Genomic DNA, 13,190 nt, shown 5'->3' with positions numbered 1-13,190 from the left:
GGAATCTGAGGGTGCAAAAAAATATAAACATTGAGAAAATCTACAAAAATAAATAAATAAAAAATTAGCAATGCATATTACTAATCAAAATATCCTAATGATTTTTGGCATAAAAGAAAAATCAATAATTTTGACCCATACAATGTATTGTTGGCTATTGCTACAAATACACCAGTGTTACTTCTGACTGCTTTTGTGCTCCAGGGTCACATTTAGTCTGTCATGTGTTTGACATTAAAGTCACAATCTCGGTGAAAACGATCTGTCACAGCAAGATAAAACCCTCACAGAGCAATATCTCATCACAAGAAAGAGGGCAGTAGTGAAACAGTAAAGAGATGTGGAGCTGAATATGAGACGTGGAAATGAATTTTACACAGAGGATTATCCAGAAACGCCAAGTATCTCATTTAAGAGCATTTTGAAAAGCATGCGCAGGGAGCAGTTCAAAGCAAATATGACTGTCGTTATTAGTAGCCTTTTCAACAGCAGCAAGAAGTGGAATAAACAAATGCAACCACTACACCGGCACACTTTTTTAATGCAGAGATTGTGAGCTTTTTGCAGTACATATACTGTACTTCACAACATATTTCATAAACAATATTCTTCATATCAAGTCTAGTATTTGGTCATTTGGACACTCAAAAGAACAATTAAATTAACTCATACTCACAGGATGAAATCCGGCAACAACAACACCAAATAACAGCAACTAATAAACAAAAACTAAAAAAAAAACTAAACTAAAATAAAATTAAAAAAAAAAAGAAGTTATGCTTATGGTGAGTTATTATGTATGAGTTAAATGGAGTCCATAAATGTTGAAAGACCTATATTAGGCTAATTTAACATGTAGAGAAATGCACACAGAAGCAAAGCATTAGATTAAAACTTAATCAGTCAGCAGGTCACAGGAATCTGTAGGCTGATCAGATTTGAACTCCTTTTCTCTTTCCAAACGTGTGTTGCATTATATCACCATAAAGGCTCAGAGAGTTTGACTGTAGGATATAAGCAACCAAAAAAACAAAAACAGATCACTGACCAACAATAAGCAAACAATGCAAGATTATTATGCAACATATTGAAATGTTGGAATATCTTGTATTTCACAATAAAATTATACATTTGAGGTAGTAGCACTAAGCAAATAATATTCACTAAGACAATATGCAAAACGGTCTGAAATATACATACAAAAATATACGTTTGAGAGGGATGGAAATTATACTCATATTTAAGAGCAGTTATACAACTTCATATTCATCTTGCTATATACACATACACTGGAAGGACAGAAATTGTTTCCTCTACACCTCCCCCTTGCACTTTGCTTGTACCAAAACACAAGATAATCCATTTATGTCATTCTCCCACAGACACGCTGCAGCAGCGCAATCCGCTTTTTCTTCCTTTCCCATAATCACCTGAACAAACAAGTACATAAGGTTAGACATTTTCATGCAGAAATGTTAACATGCAACTCAGTCTTGGTTTGTGAATCCACATATATAAGAATGTTTCCAAAAAAGTATATTGTTGAAATAATCCACGTGAGGTACTCATCACTGTAGCTTTTCTTTAAGGAATAATCCACCCAAAAATGAAAATTCACTGAAAATTGACTACCTCATGCCATTCAATTGAATTAAACTCACCTACATCATGAATGTAGAAATAAATAAAGTGAGTAAATGTAATGAAAATTTAAAATTTTCATTTTTGGATGAATTATTACTTTCAGCACTGGACTTCATTTCCAAATGGCAAATGGGTGAATTAAAATAGACAAAGTGTATTAAAAATAGATGCAGATGTAAGAGAGTATCAATAACTTTGTGGAGTAGTTTTAAAATTACATTTAAAGTATTGTGTTCACCCCCTTCATCTCTCAATCCATTTCCCTCCATCGTATAACTACGGGTAGAGAAGCTCCTCTTGTTGCCTAGCAACAAGTCTTTGGAAATTCCAAAAGAGACCACAGATACCATAGTCTACCTCTCCTCATGGTGCATGTGTGTGTATGTGTGTGTGTGTAAGTGAAGACGGATGGGTGCAAAGAGTGTGCATAGAGTCAGAAACTCTGATCCGTATGTCAGACATGCAGGTGCGTAAGTGTGTGCTTGTGTGCTTGTTCGTGCATTTGTATGAATGCCTCTTTGGTTTGAACATCTGGCAGGCCCCTGCTGTTGCAGTAAGAATGTGCAGTGGAGACCGCGTGACTGTCAACTGGTGTGAGAGTGTATGTGTAAGCAATCATGCATGAGACCACTTGGGTCAACACCTGTGTGTATAAGAGTGCGTTTAGACATAGCACACTTGATCTCTCACTATCTGCACACACGGTCAATGTGCTAATGTGCCTGTCACCATATTTCTCAGTATATGGTCATGCCTGTTAGTCTTCCTTTATATGTGTGTGTATGTGACTGACATGTGAAAGAGTGTGTCTGCTCTTCAGGGGGTCTCAGCACCTTTTTCTATTAGCCTCTACATACATTGTAGAAAAGAGCTGTTTTACCAAATATCTGCACAATTGCAAATGTGATTTTGATTTTATGTAAAAGTGTGCTACGTTTTAGATTTAATATTCTGTTTTTGTGTCTCTAAATAACATACAGCGGTGTTTCGTTACAGAATGAATTCGCATTTTTGAATGAATCGAGTGATTTAGTGAACCATAAATAAAGATTAATTTGCTTAATTTCTGAATGAATCAGAATCGATTAGAATTGAATAAATGACTGAATGAATTACTGCCACCTACTGGCGGTTTTAGTAACATATATATATATATATATATATATATATATATATATATATATATATATATATATATATATATATGTATATTGGCATTTTCACCTTTATTGTGATAGGATAGGACAGATCAGAGCTGACAGGAAGCGAAGTGGGAGAGAGAGAAAGAGAAAGAGGGGGGCGGGATCAGGAAAGGTTCTTGAGTCAGGATTCAAACTTGGGATGCCTCTAGTGCAACAGCACTGTATGTTTTCTCTTCTAATAAAAAAAAAAAAAAAATAATTTCTAGGTTGAAATAACTTATTTTCTCTTCTTTGAAATGTTTTTCTCATTTTACACAACAATTAATTAAATTATTTTGGGGTAAGGTCTCATCCCAAACGGATGTGTTATGAATTTGCGATTAATTTAATTAATCGGCACATCATGTTAGTAATTAGATTAAAAACAATCTAATCGCTTGACAAATTATACACATAGATAGCCTATAGGCTATATTTATATGTTTCTTGTGTATGAGAAATTATTAAAAAATATGTAATTTTGATATTCCATTTTTCATAAATATATATTTGATTCAAAATATGATTTAAAAAATTCTCTATATATCATTTGCATATTGTTTTTCATACATATTTATACACATCATTTTATTCTTATACACGCATATGTCATCTTTTGATTTTATAATACTTTTAGACACTAAACTGTACTGAACTACACAGACTGTAGCTCATGCTAATGTATTCAGTCAACCCTGATATTGAAAAAAACACGCACAAGTAATATGTGTTTATTTTTTTAATGCTTTAATGCCACTTAGTCATTCCAATCTGCTTGCTGTTTTCTGTTCACCTTCTGGCTCTGGTCTTCCCATACCTTACTTCTCTTCTCCTGGTGCTCTTTCTCAAACGTTATTTGTACCAAACCAATTATCCATCAATTTCTTTCTCTCTCCATCATAACCTGTAACTTGTTTTCTTTCTGCTCAGTAAGCAGCCGGTTAACAGTGCTAGGCTGAATGAATGAGACTCAGCCCTATTAGTCTCTAATGGGCTTTAATTAATTGAGAGGATAACAATCCAGTTTTAATTTCATACACATTAATGTGCAAAGGACTTAGACCCTCCTTGCTTCTCCTTCTACCACCCCACACACAAACACACACATCAATACCAACCCCCATCCTCCCTTGATCTAACGCATCCCTGTTTGAAGATGCTTTTCTTTTCTCTCCTCTGCTATCTGACAGGACAGGAATTCAGATACAGAGTCCAATTAACTCTCAACTTGAGTTTTGTTTGATTAAAAGAGAAACGTGAGAAAGTGAAGTGAACGGCATGTATTCTAGTGCACTTCTGTAACAATTGGTAATGTTGTGCCGCCACTTATTACCATGGTAACAGCCAGGTCAAGTTTAGGGGACATGACATCATCGCTTTGATGTCTGTTAGTGTCAATGTCACTGTCACTCAAAAGAAACAGCGGCTCTCCACTATATCTCTCTTCTGTCCTTTCTTTGTTTTCTTCTGTGCACCACTGAAAGCTTAAGTTGACTCCTCTTTTAATTTCATTCAGTCACGTTCTCATTCAAAAGAAAACCGTGAAGAAAATCAAACCTAATGTATCGAGTGTATGTGAGTCTTCTTTTTTGTTTTGAAACAAAGACAAATTTAAATTGAAGTGTTATGAAATCAGTTGCACTTGAGAGCTCACACAGAAAACTCATTTCGATTTGAAAGGATGAGGCGCTAAATTATCACAGAAATTCTTTGTGCAGTAAATTTATTTCCAGTTCATTTGTCTCCTCAAACTAGACAGTATGTTAACATTTTGTTTAAATGTCTGTAAATGTTTTTTTTTTATATCAAACGTCTCAAGCTTTGATATAATATTCCCTTAAAGTGAACTAAAGTGATCCCTGATTTGTGTAGAGATAGAGTGCTATATTTGTAATATAGAGTGCTCCGTTCTTCTCAGCCATGATATATTTCTATACAAACATGCATGTACAGTGCTGCTTGAAAGTTTGTGAACCCTTTAGAATTTGCCGCATAAATATGACCCAAAACATAATTAGATTTTCACACAAATCCTGAAAGGAGACAAAAATATATACTTTGTCATTTATTTATTGAGAAAAATGATCTGGTGTTAAATATTTGTGAGTGAGAAAGTATGTGAATCTTTGCTATCAGTATCTGGTGTGACCCCCTTTTGCAGCAATAACTGCAAGTAACGTTTCTTGTAACTGCTGATCAGTCCTACACAACGGCTTGTAGGAGTTTTAGCCCATTCCTCAGTACAGAACCACTTCAGCTCTGTGATGTTGGTGGGTTTCCGCCTATGAACTGCTTGCTTCAGGTCCTAATTTGACTCAGTCATTCCAAAACATTAGCCAGAATTTGGACTTACAAATGAGGACAGTCATTCCGAAAAACATTATACAGCTTTTGCTTGACACAGTCTCAGTTTAGTGTAGTTTAACACCATTCTTTTTTTTTTTTGGGTGGACATAGAACAACTTGTGTGCTTGGGGTCATTGTTTTGCTGCATGATCCATTTTCTCTTGAGATTCAGTTCTTGGACAGATGTCCTCTTTGGGACATTTTCACTTGCAGAGCGCAAACTTTGGAGGTGCATAAGATTCAGAATTGAGTTTAGGTAAGTTGGCGCCGTGCAATGATTTTTGTAGGCAGTCATCCTGGACCAGATGCGAGCAAAACATGCCCAGGAACATGGGCTGGGTTTTTGATACTACCACCCTCGCTGGGATGTTTCACAGATGGGATAAAGTTTAGCTTATGTCTGTAGAATTGCAGTGTTTTGCTTGACCCATTTTCTTTCTCCAAACATAATGCTGCTCATTTAAACCAAAATGTTGTCTCTTGGTCTCATCCATCCACAAAACAGTTCTCCAGTATTCCTCTTGCTTGTCCACATGATCTTTATCAAGCTGCAGACGGGCAGCGATGTTCTTTTTGGAGAGCAGTGGCTTTCTTCTTGTGACTCTGCTGTGCACACCATGGTTGTTCAGTGTTCTCCTGATGATGGGCTCATTAACATTAGTCAATGTGAGAAAGGCCTTTAGCTGCTTAGAAGTTAGCCTGCAGTTCTTTGAAACCTAGTGGACTTTTACACGTCTTGCTTTTAGAGTGATCTTTGTTGGTGGAGAACTCCTGGTGAGGGTAACAATGGTCTTGAATTTCCTCCATTTGTACACAATCTGTCTGACCGTGGATTGGTGCAGTCCAAACTCTTTAGAGATGGCTTTGTAACCTTTTCTAGCCTGATGAACAACATGAACTCTTTTTCTGAGGTCCTCAGAGATCTCCTTTGTTTGTGGCATGATACACTTCGATAAACATGACCAAATTTGATAGATCCCTGTTCTTTAAATAAAACAGGACACACACTGACACCTGATAGTCATCTCACTGATTACTGAACAGATGGACTTTGATTTCACTTTCAAATTAACAGCTATTACTAGAGATTCACATACTTTTGCCACTCACAGATATGTAATATTGGATCATTTTCCTGAATAAATAAATGACAAAGTATATATTTTCATCTCATTTGTTTGATTTGGGTTCTCTTTGTCAACTTTCAGGACTTGCATGAAAATCTGATGATTATATCTGAGGGTTATATTTATGCAGAAATATAGACAATTCTAAAGGGTTTACAAACTTTCAAGCAGCACTGTATATATTTAAGAAATATATATATCACCAAAATTCAACCACGTCACAACAGCCATAAAGAAGCAACAACATAATGCTTAATATTTTTTGCCAGTTTTAATGATGACATTGACAGATAAGGTCTATCCTGTGATAGCGATCATGTAATATCCGCACGCTGCAAGTTATGAAATATGAGTCATGACCAGCGCAACAAAACCCATGCAATCAACGTCACCGGCTTTTGAACACCACCTGTTGAATTCTTCTTAATAGCAACTCTAGTTCTCCACAATGAGAAACTACCCCATGCCTTTTCTGATCAAGTGCTGCTGCAACACTACCACTTGACCTCTACAGCTTACAATAAATGAATAGAACCTAATTAGAGCAGTTCAAATAGACATTGATCCGAGTATGTTAACAGCAGTGCGTTCTCAGTTAAAAAGAGCACATACTGAGGCTGCATGGCTGATCGGTAACATGAGGCTAGTTAATTGGGACGGCAGGCCTGCGCAGTAGCAGGAGGCTTTCTTTTCCATGTACTATCCGCTCGGCTTTCATTACATCTGGGCCGCAGAGCCTCTCTGATCAGCGTGATAGCATCTTAAAAAGAGTTGTATTAAGAGAGGGGCACAACACGAGCAATTTCACAAGCAGCCAATATTATATGCCACACACCTGCCAAAGAGGCGGATGAGCCAAGGTGATACAAAAGAAAGAGAAGGATCACAACGCACAAAAATATTCTCTTTTCCTCTATCTCAATCGCATATATTTAAGCGTGCCAGAGGAAGACACAAAAATCCTTTGGGAGGAGATGGAAAGAATAGGGGGGAGACAGAGGAGTGGGAGTGAGTGGGAAGAGAAAGGGGTGGAATGCATAGAAGAAAGAAAAGGGATCAAGCCAAGAGAGATTTTTAATGAGGAAAAACGCACAAATGAAGGACTGCTCATGCTACAGACCCTCTTTTACCCCCAGACTAGAGCCAGAGAGTTAGACAGAGAGTTAAGACGGAATAAGTGTGTTCTGATATTGTATTGTGTGTGTAGGAGTGTGTGTTCTCACGCATGTATCATTAGGCATCATTAGAGGAAATTATATGGAAGGAGAGAGACAGATGCTGCCCTTGGCACGTGTAACTGCACGGACAGCAGCTAAGACCAGAGAAACACAACACGCATACACACACACTAGCATACAGAAATACACGCAAATCACTTATACTGTATAGAAACAGTACTTATAAATAGAGATAAAGGGATAGTTTCAGATAACTTCCTCTCTGTCGTATTGTGCAGTGTGTTTGCAGTATTATTTTAGTCTACGTGCATTAATTTTCACTGTCAACATTAATAAGCAGGGCTTCTTTATCAGTGACTATATAAAGGACTTAGAGTCCTCTTAGCGAATCTAGGGATGGTTCATCTAAAAATGAGAATTCTGCCATCATTTACTCATCCTCGTGTCGTTCTAAAACTGTACAACTAAATCACTTATGTGTGGAACACAAAACATATCCCCACAAAGTGATATTTTGTTTTGTCCATACAATGAATGTCAATAGGGTCCACACTGCAAAAAAATATTTTTTTTATACTGAGTGCTTGCATCTTCCTTCGAGTTCAAAAATCGAAATATTCTTAAATCAAGACTATACAAGCAATTGTAATTTTAACTGCAATAGACTATAAAAATTCTACAGTAAAAACATGTTAACAAGTTAACGGTAAGTTCCTCTACTCTTGCAACTTTACAGTAAAATACTGTTAAATATACTATTGGATTGTGCATTTTTTTTCTCTCAGAAAATAACACTTATAAATATGATGTCATTTTTCTTCTCAAGTAAATGTATCTTTAAGAATTTTTAGATATTTGTAATATTAAACAAGACAAAAATACTAGTAAGTAGTTTTTTTATTTTTTTTTTGCAGTGCAGTGCAGTGTTGTTTTTCACTCTACTGACTTTCATTATATGACAAAAAACATCTTTCCACAAAGCCATACAGGTTTGGAATGACATAAGAGTGAGTAAATGATGACAAAATGTATTTTTTTTAGGGTGAACTATCTCTTTATAGTAATTCTAATCCTTTATACACTCAGTAATAAAAAGCCCTGCTTATTAATGTTGACAGCAGAGATTAATGCATGTAGACTTAACTAATATCACAAACACACTTCAAAGTATGACAGAGAGAGAAAGAGAGAGAGAGAGAGAGAAAGAGAGAGAGAGAGAGAGAGAGACTACAACAACAAACAGAAAACATGCCCACAGGAAACGGAATTAGCCATCGTGCAAGTGAAATTGTAGCACATGTGGCTCAGTCCAAACACACTTCATCTTTCCCGTTCCATCCATCCCACTGTTTCTCCTGCCATGGCGCATTCTTACAAATTTCTCCTCCTCCCATCCATCCATCCTTCCCTCCCTCTCTCCCAAATCCTTCATCCTCCTCCTCTTCTTCACAGTTCTGCATATGTAATCCTATAGATTCTCTGATGTTATGCTACACACTCACTCCTCTCGGGCTCTTGTCCTCCTCCTCCTCACTCTCTCTCCCTCTCTGTCTCTCCCTCTCCCTCCCCCTCCTCTTCTCTCTCTCTCTCTCTCTCTCTTTCCCTTCCTCTATCTCTTTCTCTTGCACCACCTGTTAGTGCAGACCCCTGTGCTTTGGAATTCACTTGTTTATGAGGGAGTATTTCACACTCACACAATCAAAGGTAAGAGAAAATCCTGCTTATTTATCTGTGCCTGTAACTTCCTAGTACATGTTATGTAATTGAATCTGCCGGCATTTCCTTGTTTATTGCTTTATTTGTTTGTCCCTCTCTTTGCAAACCCCTCCCTCCCTTTCTGTCCCTCCGGTAATTAGTCAGTTTATTGTTAACCCCTTCTTGCTGTGTTAATGTGCTTCCTAGTATTTGGAAATGCAATTAACATAAAGTTCCCTCTGCCCGTTTACCGCCGGTCCCCTTAACACCTCCTTTTCTCCGCGTGCGTGAGCCGCCACAACCTGCACTCATTGTGCGTTAAGTATTAATGTACTCATGTATGCGTGCACATTAACCTTTTCGCTCTCTTCCTGTTTCTCTCTCACCTCCCCTCCACCCCTCAACTCTCATTTGCTGTTTTGTTTTTGCATAATCTTAACTTTGAATGAGGAGAATTTACTTCATTCTAGCACAGAGCAGGAAGATATGTGAATAATCTGACACTGTGATATGAGATACTGCGCATGCATTGCTTTTTTTGAAGCTCTTCTGGAATGCGTGTGATGCGAATGCTCTCTCTCTCTCACGCTCACTCTGGTGATCCATCAGTGTCTGAGTGACACACTGACTGACTGCTTCTCATCAGGACCACTGATCTCGTGTGAATAAGAGAGAACATGATACCTCTGATGAAAAAAAAGACAAAACATAATAAAATAGATAGATAGATAGATAGATAGATAGATAGATAGATAGATAGATAGATAGATAGATAGATAGATAGATAGATAGATAGATAGATAGTAAATTAATATATTAGATTTTTTTAGGGTAATAATATCAATTGAGAATTTAAAGTTTAAAATTATTTTTATTTATTATGATTTATTATGAGTATTGTTTTTATTGTCCTTATTATTATTTTATTTAAAGTTTAAAATTATTTTTATTTATTATGATTTATTATGAGTATTGTTTTTATTGTCCTTATTATTATTATATTTTATTATTATATTATTTTATCTAGACATATATATATATATATATATAATACTATTATATAATATCATATATATTATAATATATATATATATATATATATATATAATGTTTCCAGTAAAATGTGTGTGTCAATATCAAATATCATATATACTATGTGTGGTATGTGTGTGTGTGTGTGTGTGGTGCTGTGTGTGTGTGTGTGTGTGTGTGTGATGTGTGGTGTGTTGTGTGTGTGTGTGTATGGTAACACTAGATTAAGGAATTTACTAGTTGTTCATTAGCATGCATTTTATTTGCATATTGGCAGTTTATTAGTGTTAAACACATATTAATGCCTTATTCTGCATGATCATAGTTTAGATCTTTTAACTCCACCCCACACCCAAACATAACTACTACAAAGAACTACCTTACTTTCTATTAATTATCAGTAATTTTTATTGAGGTTTATTGAGGTTTATTTTGTTCCCTGATCCAAAGTGTCACTAGACAAAGATACACATCAAGAAAAGGACTACTTCTTATAAAGATGGATGGATGGATGGATGGATGGAGAGACAGATAGATAGATAGTTAGGCAGATAGATAATAGACAGACAGAGGGGGGTGGGGGGGATCAACATGCATAGATTCAGCCTCCAGGCAGAAGCAGCAGAGAACCCAACAAGAATTTTAAAGACTGATACAAAAGAGTAAAGGAGAGAAAAACAGGTCTGCATGAACAGATACACAATTAAAGTATTGCGCAGCTTATTCAGCTAGTTAATTTAATCAGCTAGTTAGCATGTTGTCAGCAGTCCAAATCCCATCTAGCCATTGTGTTTCATGATGTGAGTCTGGCTACAAGTGCCAACAGTGTCATAATGTACTGTGACAACACACTGCCAAACATGTCAGTAATTTACTACTGGAATATATCTCTTCATTACTTCCTCTCACTCCCACATCCCACCCCCCACTCCGAGGCGTCTTCTCAACAGCCTCTTCATGTCTTGCTGTGATCCAATCTCAAGCGCTGACATTCATTTATTTTGTGACTGCACTCACAGAGTTAGCGGGCTAGTGCGCTATGCGTACAGTTCATAATGCAAGCAGTAGGCAAGAGAGTCTGCGTGCTGCCACGACAGTGTTGCGCATGAAACTTATAGCAAGTTTGTATTTGTTTTTATTGATGACATAAAAACAACAGTGCCAACATAAGAGCTAACTTAATTCTAGATCGACTTCACTAGCTATTTGGTTTGTTAAAACACTGCTTAAAGACTAGATTTCTCAAAAGATTGTGCTAGGAATGAGGTCTATAGTTGCATGCCAAGAGAAGCACACATAAAGTCTATGTAAATTAGATTACATTCTAATTCGCCGCTGGCTCTGTAGTTTCTGAAAGACATAAAATCACTTTTGTATTGAAATGAGCTCACACAGTTACCTCTGAAGATGAAAAAATATAAGATACAATCACATTCAGTTGATAAGAATTACATTATTATTCAGATTTGTTCTAGTGCGCTCGTATCATTTCTTCTGAAATCTGGTTTTGTCATATAATGATTTTAGATGCAAATTGACATTTCCCTCAGTCTGAGGGCTGAAAAAAAGTCCTTAGATTTCAGTCCTCGCCAGTGAATTGCAAATCATTGAAAATGTTTAAATAAATAATGAAACAAACCGGCTTCATAAACCACCATGGACACATATTATTATGTACAGCAGGTGGTGGGAAGAGATTTGATTTGAAGGCTGAAAAAAAATATTCTGCTTGGCGTGAGGTACTGTGCTAATCGCTAATCTTGTTAGCGTCCATGTGTCATGATCTCATTAGCCGCGCTGCACCAATGCCATTATGACTACTTACCTGCCACCACCGTGGCGACAGCCATGATGCCTGTCAAAACAGTGGACACCCTGATGGATTGACAAGTAGAAATCAGTGCTGTGGCATGTAATGATGCGCTTTTGGCCAAATGGGCCAGAATTACCTTAAAGGTCAGCTATGTATGAGTATTTGTCCTATTCCTGCATTCTTCCTTCTCTTGAAACTGCGGCTATGAATGTCTCTCTGATCCTCTCTTCCATGGTCCAAATGTACCATGTTTTTTGGACAAAAAATTATGAAAATAAAAATAAACTAAAACACTGTAAATATTAATATTATTAAAATATTAATATAAAAATATTCATGTTTTATTTGCAAAACCATTCAAATCTTTGAGGTCGGTAAGTTTGATTTTTGTTGATGTCTCTTATGCTCAACAAAGTGAATATCTCAGAAGTATTGTGAAATATTACTACAATTTATTATATTTTAAAATGCAATTTATTAAAATGAAACAAATCCCAATTATCAAAAGCCAAAACTCCAGCAGCCATTACTCCTGTCTTTATGATACTTTATTATTATTATCAATGTTCAAAACAGTTGTGCTGCTTGATATTTTTGTGGAAACCATAATAAAAAAAAAATAAATTAGGATTCTTTGATGAATAGAAAGTTAGAACATAATGTATTTGAAATATAAATTATTTGTTAACTGTCGCTTCTAATCAATTTAATCAAGTATTAATTTGATATTTTGTGATATTTTTGTGATGTTTTTTTATTCATTGATGAATATAAAAGTTCAACATTTATTTGAAATAGAAATCTTTTGTAACATAATGTCTTCACTGTCACTTTTGAACAATTTAATGCAGCCTTGCTGAATAAAAGTAGATATTTATTTTTTAAAAATATCTTACCCTTAAACTTTTGAATAGTAGTGTATAATGACTACATTTAAAAAACTCAAATATTAATGGTAATATTATTATTAAAATATGATAGATAAATAAATGTACTAGACATGATAAAACATATCTGCACTTGCCTTTTTAAGAAGGGTTTCCTTTCAAGGGGACTATCAAAACTGGGGGTTCATTGCATCTAAACATTTGAAATTCCCATTCAATTGGAGACCTATCACAGGGACCAGGATGAAGTTCCAGGCTGTCATATCTTAACAATGGTGCTGACTGTT

This window comes from Cyprinus carpio, chromosome B3 (genome assembly GCF_018340385.1).
Source record: "Cyprinus carpio isolate SPL01 chromosome B3, ASM1834038v1, whole genome shotgun sequence".
Lineage (NCBI taxonomy): Eukaryota > Metazoa > Chordata > Actinopteri > Cypriniformes > Cyprinidae > Cyprinus > Cyprinus carpio.
This window is presented reverse-complemented; position numbering follows the sequence as displayed.